General features: G+C 57.3%; 1 long non-coding RNA gene across 1 annotated transcript; it reads left to right on the top strand.

The window, feature by feature from the left end:
• The first annotated feature begins 1,883 nt into the window (after positions 1 to 1,883).
• Positions 1,884 to 2,821, top strand: LOC125328360. The gene is made up of 3 exons (XR_007204680.1): positions 1,884 to 1,935; positions 2,156 to 2,212; positions 2,511 to 2,821. It is a non-coding gene; the product is annotated as an uncharacterized LOC125328360 (long non-coding RNA).
• The last annotated feature ends 3,588 nt before the right edge of the window (positions 2,822 to 6,409 follow it).

Raw genomic sequence — 6,409 nt, 5'->3', positions numbered from 1 at the left:
GCGAGGCTGTAATGGGGGCGGTGGTACTTGGAGCTGAGAAGGGCCGTGTAGAGAGCAGCACGAGCTGACGGCGCTTTGCAGGTTGTAAAGGAACCAGGGCTGCCCCATGACTGTGGTGCAAATACAAGTTTCCACAAGCAAGCTCCCGTCCAGCTTGTTGTCCTGGCATAGTTCTCTGTGCGAGACGTAGGCGAGCAGCTTTCCCTTTTGATTCAGAATGCAAGAGAGGCAGAATGTGGCGGTACATAGCTCTGCGAAGGAAAGTGCATGACACCGGCGTCTTTTGGCAGACGCAGCATGCTGCCAGCACAGTGTTCTGTGTGAGAAGTAGACGACGATTTGCCTCCGGGAGAAGGAAAGTGCGATGTGTTACAAAAGGTCAAGAAGGAAGCCGCAGAGCACTGGGCTTGTGTGCGCAGTGTACCGAATTGCAGAAGTCCAGCAAAAGCTCGTTCACGATCAGAGGCAGCTGAGAATGCTGTTGCTGCTTCCAAAAGGAACGTTCAGTGGTTGGACTCCTTCACACTACGTGGAGAAAAACCCTTTTGTACACCTTCAGTGTTGCAGAGTCCGACGAGGTAGAGCTCACACAGAAGGACGCGTCAAAAGAGAAGTGGTTCTTACAGTATCTTCTTCTCTTAGCAGCCTTGAAGCTGAGCACAACAGACTGCAGCAGGGTACCTTCTTTCTCAGAGGATCATGGTTCTTGTTTTCTCTTACCCTCATTGAGAAGTGCTGGCTTTTCCAAGGGGATCTTGCTGGGAGGTTATGCAATCTCCTTATCAGCAGGTTTCCCTCCAGGGCAGGGGATGGGCATACACCACAGTCTTCCACAGAAGTTGGCACGGCCTCCCTGGGACACGTCCCAGCTGGTGGCCATCCTAAAGCCGGGGCTGTGACACAGACAAGGAACATGTGGGTCAGGGCACGAATGCTGCTCTGACCCCGGGGCCCCGGGGAGCACTGAAATCAGCAGGTGTGGCAGAGTCCCCTCCGAAGCAGACCTGCCACCCCCTGAGCCCTGGCAGCGCTGGTGCCCGTCTCCTGCCCCAGAGACCTGTGTCCCCGGGGGGCTTCTGTGCCAGAGGGCAGCCAAAGCCAAGATGCATTGGGGTCTGTGCTGCTTCCTGCAGGGGGCTGTTGGCAGGAGCACCTGGAGCAACTGGGGGCAACACTTGGCATCTGACACGAGATGTTGCTCCTTCCTGGAATGAATTTTATCATGGAAGGGATTAGCAGTAGCACCAGAACAGCATCAGCTGCTGAGTTTCGCAGGACAAAGAGATTCTACTGAGACACTGTGAAGTTTCCTTGTACTTTTCTGTCTTTCTTGCATTCTGGAAATAAAAGAATCGGCTCAGCCTCTGATATTTAACATTCCAGTTGCTGTGTGTCTGGCTGCGGCAGCTCACGTCCAAACACAACTGTGTCCCTGCTGAGCAGGGCAATGGGCGGCTTAAAACAGGGAGCTTCCCCAGGGAACATCCAAGGAGACACCTGAGGAAGCGCAGAGGATAGGGATAGCTCTGGGAGGAGAAGCTGTTCTGTGTCTCTGATGATGGTGCCAGCACCCTGAAGGAGCAGCCAAGACAGGCCCTGGAAGCAGGCATGTCCTGCCCTTTTCTGCTGTCACATGGACATGGAACACACTTGTTGCCACAGGTCCAGCAGACGTGATGCAGGAACAATGGAGGGCCATGCATTGGTAGGGAATGGCCTCCAGCAAGAGCAAAGCAGGATCCTCTAGCAGCAAAGCCTGAGCTTGTGAACCGGGCCATCTCCTCTACACACAACCAAGTGTTCCCTCCACCCCTGAACATCTGCAGCCACTCCCTGCTTTTCTTCAGTGCCGGCTGCATCTTCCTTTGTTGTATGCCCTGCCATACTTGTACAGCCCACAGGAGCCCCTGCGAGAGGCGGCCGTCAGGTTCATTGGTGAGCCACGAGGCCGGGGCCCCTCCCCGCCCCACCGCAGCTCAGCCCCGGCCCCGGCTGCTGCCCCGGCCGTGCAGCCCCGCCTGCCCTCGGGTGTCAGGATGCTGCAAGGACCCGGGCTGAGCCCTGCTGGGGGGAGGAGAGCGTGTGGCCACGGGGCTGGCAGCGCTGCTGGGAGGGAGCTGTGCCGCTGGGGCCGTGACAGGCTCTGTGTTCCCAGGGATCGCCGGGCGGCGCTTTAGAAGGCAGCCGGCAGAATTCAAGTTCATCTGTGGAGGTGAGTGACGGCAGCGAGGCGTCAACAGGAGTTTTCAGAGGGAGCTGCAATGCTGCAATCCCTGCCCCGGCTGCGGAGGGCTCTGCTCCCTGTGTGGGCGAGGGGTGCCTTGGACAGAGCAGAGAGGTTTTTCAGGGGCACGTGGGGCATTGGTGGCCAGCAACTTCAGGCTGATCCCGTTTGTCCCTGCTCCCTCCTGGCCATGGCAAGAGCGGGCTGGGATGGCCCTGGCAAGGGGGTCTCCTTGGCTCCCTGCAGATCCGGAATCTGAGCATGGCTCTGTTCCTCTCTCTTGCAGCCCTTGAACACCTGTCAGAGGACATCAGCCCTGCCATCAGAAGCCTGGCACTTCAAACACTGTATGTCCTCAGAGCAGTAGAGAGAGCTCCATACTCCACATTCCGGAGGCTGCAAGATCAGCTCCGCAGGGCATGGAAGACACGGCCTCGTCTGTCAGGCTGTGGCTTGCTGTGCTGCATGAGCTCTGCAGAGAGCTGATCTGGGAGGCTCTGTCTGATGGGGCCACCTGAGCCAGCGGGGATTTTCCTTTTCTTTACGATTGTTCTTTTCTTCTTTTCATTTTTCTTTAGTTTGTAAATATAGAATATGTTATAATATGCAGACTCCCAGGAGTTTTCTTTTGGTGCCCAGTGTCTGCAGGGCATAGGGAGCGCCCTGGAAGAGGTGCTTGTGCTCAACAGGTTGCCTGGGCGTGCAGTGTTGAAGGGAAAATGGCCAGAAGCCCCTTGGCCTTTGGTTGTTGTGCTGAAGCCTTAACGGTGCTGACAGAGCAGGTGGGCAGGGGCCGGAGCTGCGGGGATCCCTGCGGGACTGGTGCCTGGAGATGGCCACAAGCCCTGTCCCAGGCAGGAACCGCCATCTGTATCCTCCTGCCCATGTGTTGCTGGTGGCATTGCTGAGGGCTCCGAGGTGCCTCTTGATCTGGCTCGCCTGGAGCTCCATTGGGGCTGCGCTGCTGTCAGGCAGCTTGGCTGAGCTGGGGGAGAGCCTGAGGGGCCAAGGTGGTGGGAAGGTCTGACCAACTGGGTGTCAGAAGCCAGAAGCAGCCCCCAGGCAGCCACCTCGTTCCTGCCATCCGGCTGCTCTGGCGCTTTCCCAAAGCGTCTCCCACGCCTGTGGCAGAAGCCCTCGAGGCCAGGCCTCAGCAGGAGGTGGGGACCACCCCGAGGTGCCCAGGCTGGATTGGCTGGGGACAAGGAGGGCAGGGGGGCCCTGCCAGGGCACGGCCCCTGGCTGCTGCCAATAAGGGGCAGTTGGCAGAGGCAGGGCTGGTGGCTAGCACAGGCCCCCGTGGCTGCCAAGGCCACAGTGCTGTGACCGCGGCCCCCCGACACAAAGCTCTGGGCCCACACAGCTGCTGCCACCATGGGGAGGACCATGGCGATGTCTCCTCAAGCAGGGCTGCTCTTGCTGCTGCCAAAGCAGCTCTGGACACCAGAGAAACAGCAGCAGAGTGTGCACAGGAACAGCAGGAGCCTGAGCACTGGCACCGGCTCAACGAGGCATCTGCACCAGCTGGGGTGCCAAACAGGAGTTCTGTGGGCACAGCTGCACGTGGCTTGGCAAAAGACTCCAGCAGAATTGGCCACAATGGCTTTCTCTTGCCTTGCCAGCCTCACAGCGATGCTTGGCAGCTTCAGCTGCAGCCTGTGCCCCTGACTGACTTCAATGGCCATGCTTGAGGGCAGACTCACCTTCCACAGTCAGGTGTCCCAAGGCACCGGCATTGGTGCCATCGCTAGAGACTTTGGTGGGACACGAGCCCTGCGCTGCAGCTGCTGACCTTCTCCTCCATTCAGGCACCTTAAAGACACATGCATGAGCTTCTAAACTCTAAATGCAGAATTTCCTCAGAACAAAGGAATAAGCAGCAGAAGAAAATGCTGAAGAAAAGCAGGGACTCGTGGCTGAGGTTCAGGGCTGGAGGGAAGTAAGCACTTTGGTGTCTGCTGAACAGATGGCCCAGGTCACAAGCTCAGGCTCTGCTGGTAGAGGATTCTGCTCTGGTCTTGCTGGAGGCCGTTCCCTACCACTGGACAGCCCTCTGTTGTGCCTGGATCGAGTCTTCTGGAGCCGTGGGAACAGGTGTTTTCCATGTCCGTCGAACAGCAGAAAGTGGCAGGACATGTCTGCTACCAGTGCTTGTCTTGGCTGCTTCTTCATGGTGCTGGCACCATAATTAGAGACACAGAGCAGGTTCTCACATCACAGAGTTATCCCTATCCTCTGCACCTCCCCAGGTACCTCCCTTGTTCACCAGGGAAAATCACTGCTCATGCCTGTCCATTCCCTTGCCCAGCAGGCACCCAGTTGTGTTTGGGCATGAGCTGCTGGCCGCAGCCAGGTAGGCAGCAAGTGGAGCATTGAGCATCAGAGGCTGGGCTGATGTTTTTTTCCAGAAAGTAAGAAAACCAGTCAGAAGAACACAAGGAAACTTGACAGTATCTCTGTAAGAATCTAATTGTCCTCTGAGAGTCAACAGTGGATGGTGGTTTTGTGCTGCAGATAATCACTTCCAAGCAAAAATCATTCCAGGAAGGAGCAACAGCTTCTGCCTTCTGACAGATACCAAGTGTTGCCATCAATTGCTCCAGGTGCTCCTGCCAACAGCTGCCTGCAGGAAGGAGCACAGACCCCAATGCATGTTCGGCTTCTGTGGAAGGCCTTGTGCCCTTCCTGCTGCAGCTGCGTCGGCAGCTGTGGGGGCTCCTTCTGCTGCCCTGAGCAGGCAGACCATAGGAGCATCTGCTTATTGTTTTAACTGTTCCTGAAATTCCTCAATGGCTGTCTTAGACACTCGAGGGAACATCTTCCTTGCAAGCTGGGGAAGCTTGGGTGGGGGGGGGGGGGGTGTCGCCAGGGCACGTGCCAGTGTGTGCAAGGGCTCTTTGTGACGTGGTGCAGCATGGTCACCATGGGATGGAATGGGACAGGGTGTCCCAGGGCCCTTTGTGACACATGCTGACATAGGGGCTGGCAGAAATGCAGCCACGCCACAGTGCTTGGAGCACACAACAGGACAGGACGGGACAGAGCGGTGCCGTGAGGAGCCCCCACACAGCCAACTCATTCCTTGCTGACCTGGAGCTTTTCCAGGGTGTTACTGTTGCAGGTGACCTTGAGGCCAGACTGTGGGTCGTGGTGACCCATAGCCTTCCCAAGGTTTTTCTTTTGCAGGTGCCCTGGAGGGCAGTCTGCAGGACTTGCTGACCGAGAGCCTTTACAAAATGTCTCCTGTCACTGTGGCAGGAGCCCTCGAGGACAGACTGCAGGACTTACTGTCCTGCAACCTTGCCAAGGCTTCTCTGTTGTAGGTCCCTTCAAGGCACGGCTGTAGCACTTGCTCACCCAGAACTTTTCTAAGACATCTCTCTGGCAAGTAGCCATAAATCCAGACATTGACATGGAACAGAGACCCCCCAGCATACCCAAGAAGGTGGAAAAAGGCCCTGGTGCTGCCCCACCTCAGCAACGTAATGAGATGGAGCAGTTCCAACTGCTGCAGGAGGGTGAGTGACAGAGCTGGGCCACAGGGCTGGTGCCTGCAGCCAGCTTGGCCCCATCCCATCCCATCCCATCCCATCTCATCGCATCACCTGTGGACATGCCCCTGGAAAGGACAGAAGAGGAACTGGGGCTGAACCCCCTGAACTCGTGCTCCACCCCCTGGCTATCCCAGGGCTGTCCCTGCCTGGGGGGGCGCAGGGCTGGGCTGTGTTCTCTGGCCTCTCCTGCAGCTCCTCAGCTCTGGCTGTGCTTGCTCTTTGCCAGATGCAGCCATGGATCGGACACAAGAGCAGAACTTTGCCCATAGGTGCTGGCGCTTTATAGGCCAGGTACTGAGAGCCATCCCCACCTTCTCAGCCAAGAATCATGGCTGGAACACTCAATGGATCATCCCTCTCTTCCCTATTGTTCCTTCTTTTGCAGATGTTTACAAACCTTACAGGCACTAGGTGTCGAGAGATGATCACCATGCTGACCAGGGCTGCGGCAGAGTCTGACCCCATGTCCACTCAGAGCATAGCTTCTGCTCCCAGCCTGGATCTTTTTGGGGAGAGAGTTGTGTCCAGTCCGAGTCAAGTAAGCAGCCTGTGGCCAGGGCTGAGTCCCCCCAGGAATCACGTGGGGCCCCAAGCCAGGTCCACTGGGCCTTCTCAGCCTTTGAGGCCAGCC

This window comes from Corvus hawaiiensis, chromosome 7 (genome assembly GCF_020740725.1).
Source record: "Corvus hawaiiensis isolate bCorHaw1 chromosome 7, bCorHaw1.pri.cur, whole genome shotgun sequence".
Classification (NCBI taxonomy): domain Eukaryota; kingdom Metazoa; phylum Chordata; class Aves; order Passeriformes; family Corvidae; genus Corvus; species Corvus hawaiiensis.
The sequence above is the reverse complement of the archived record's forward strand: the minus strand, read 5'-3'. Positions and strand labels throughout refer to the sequence as shown.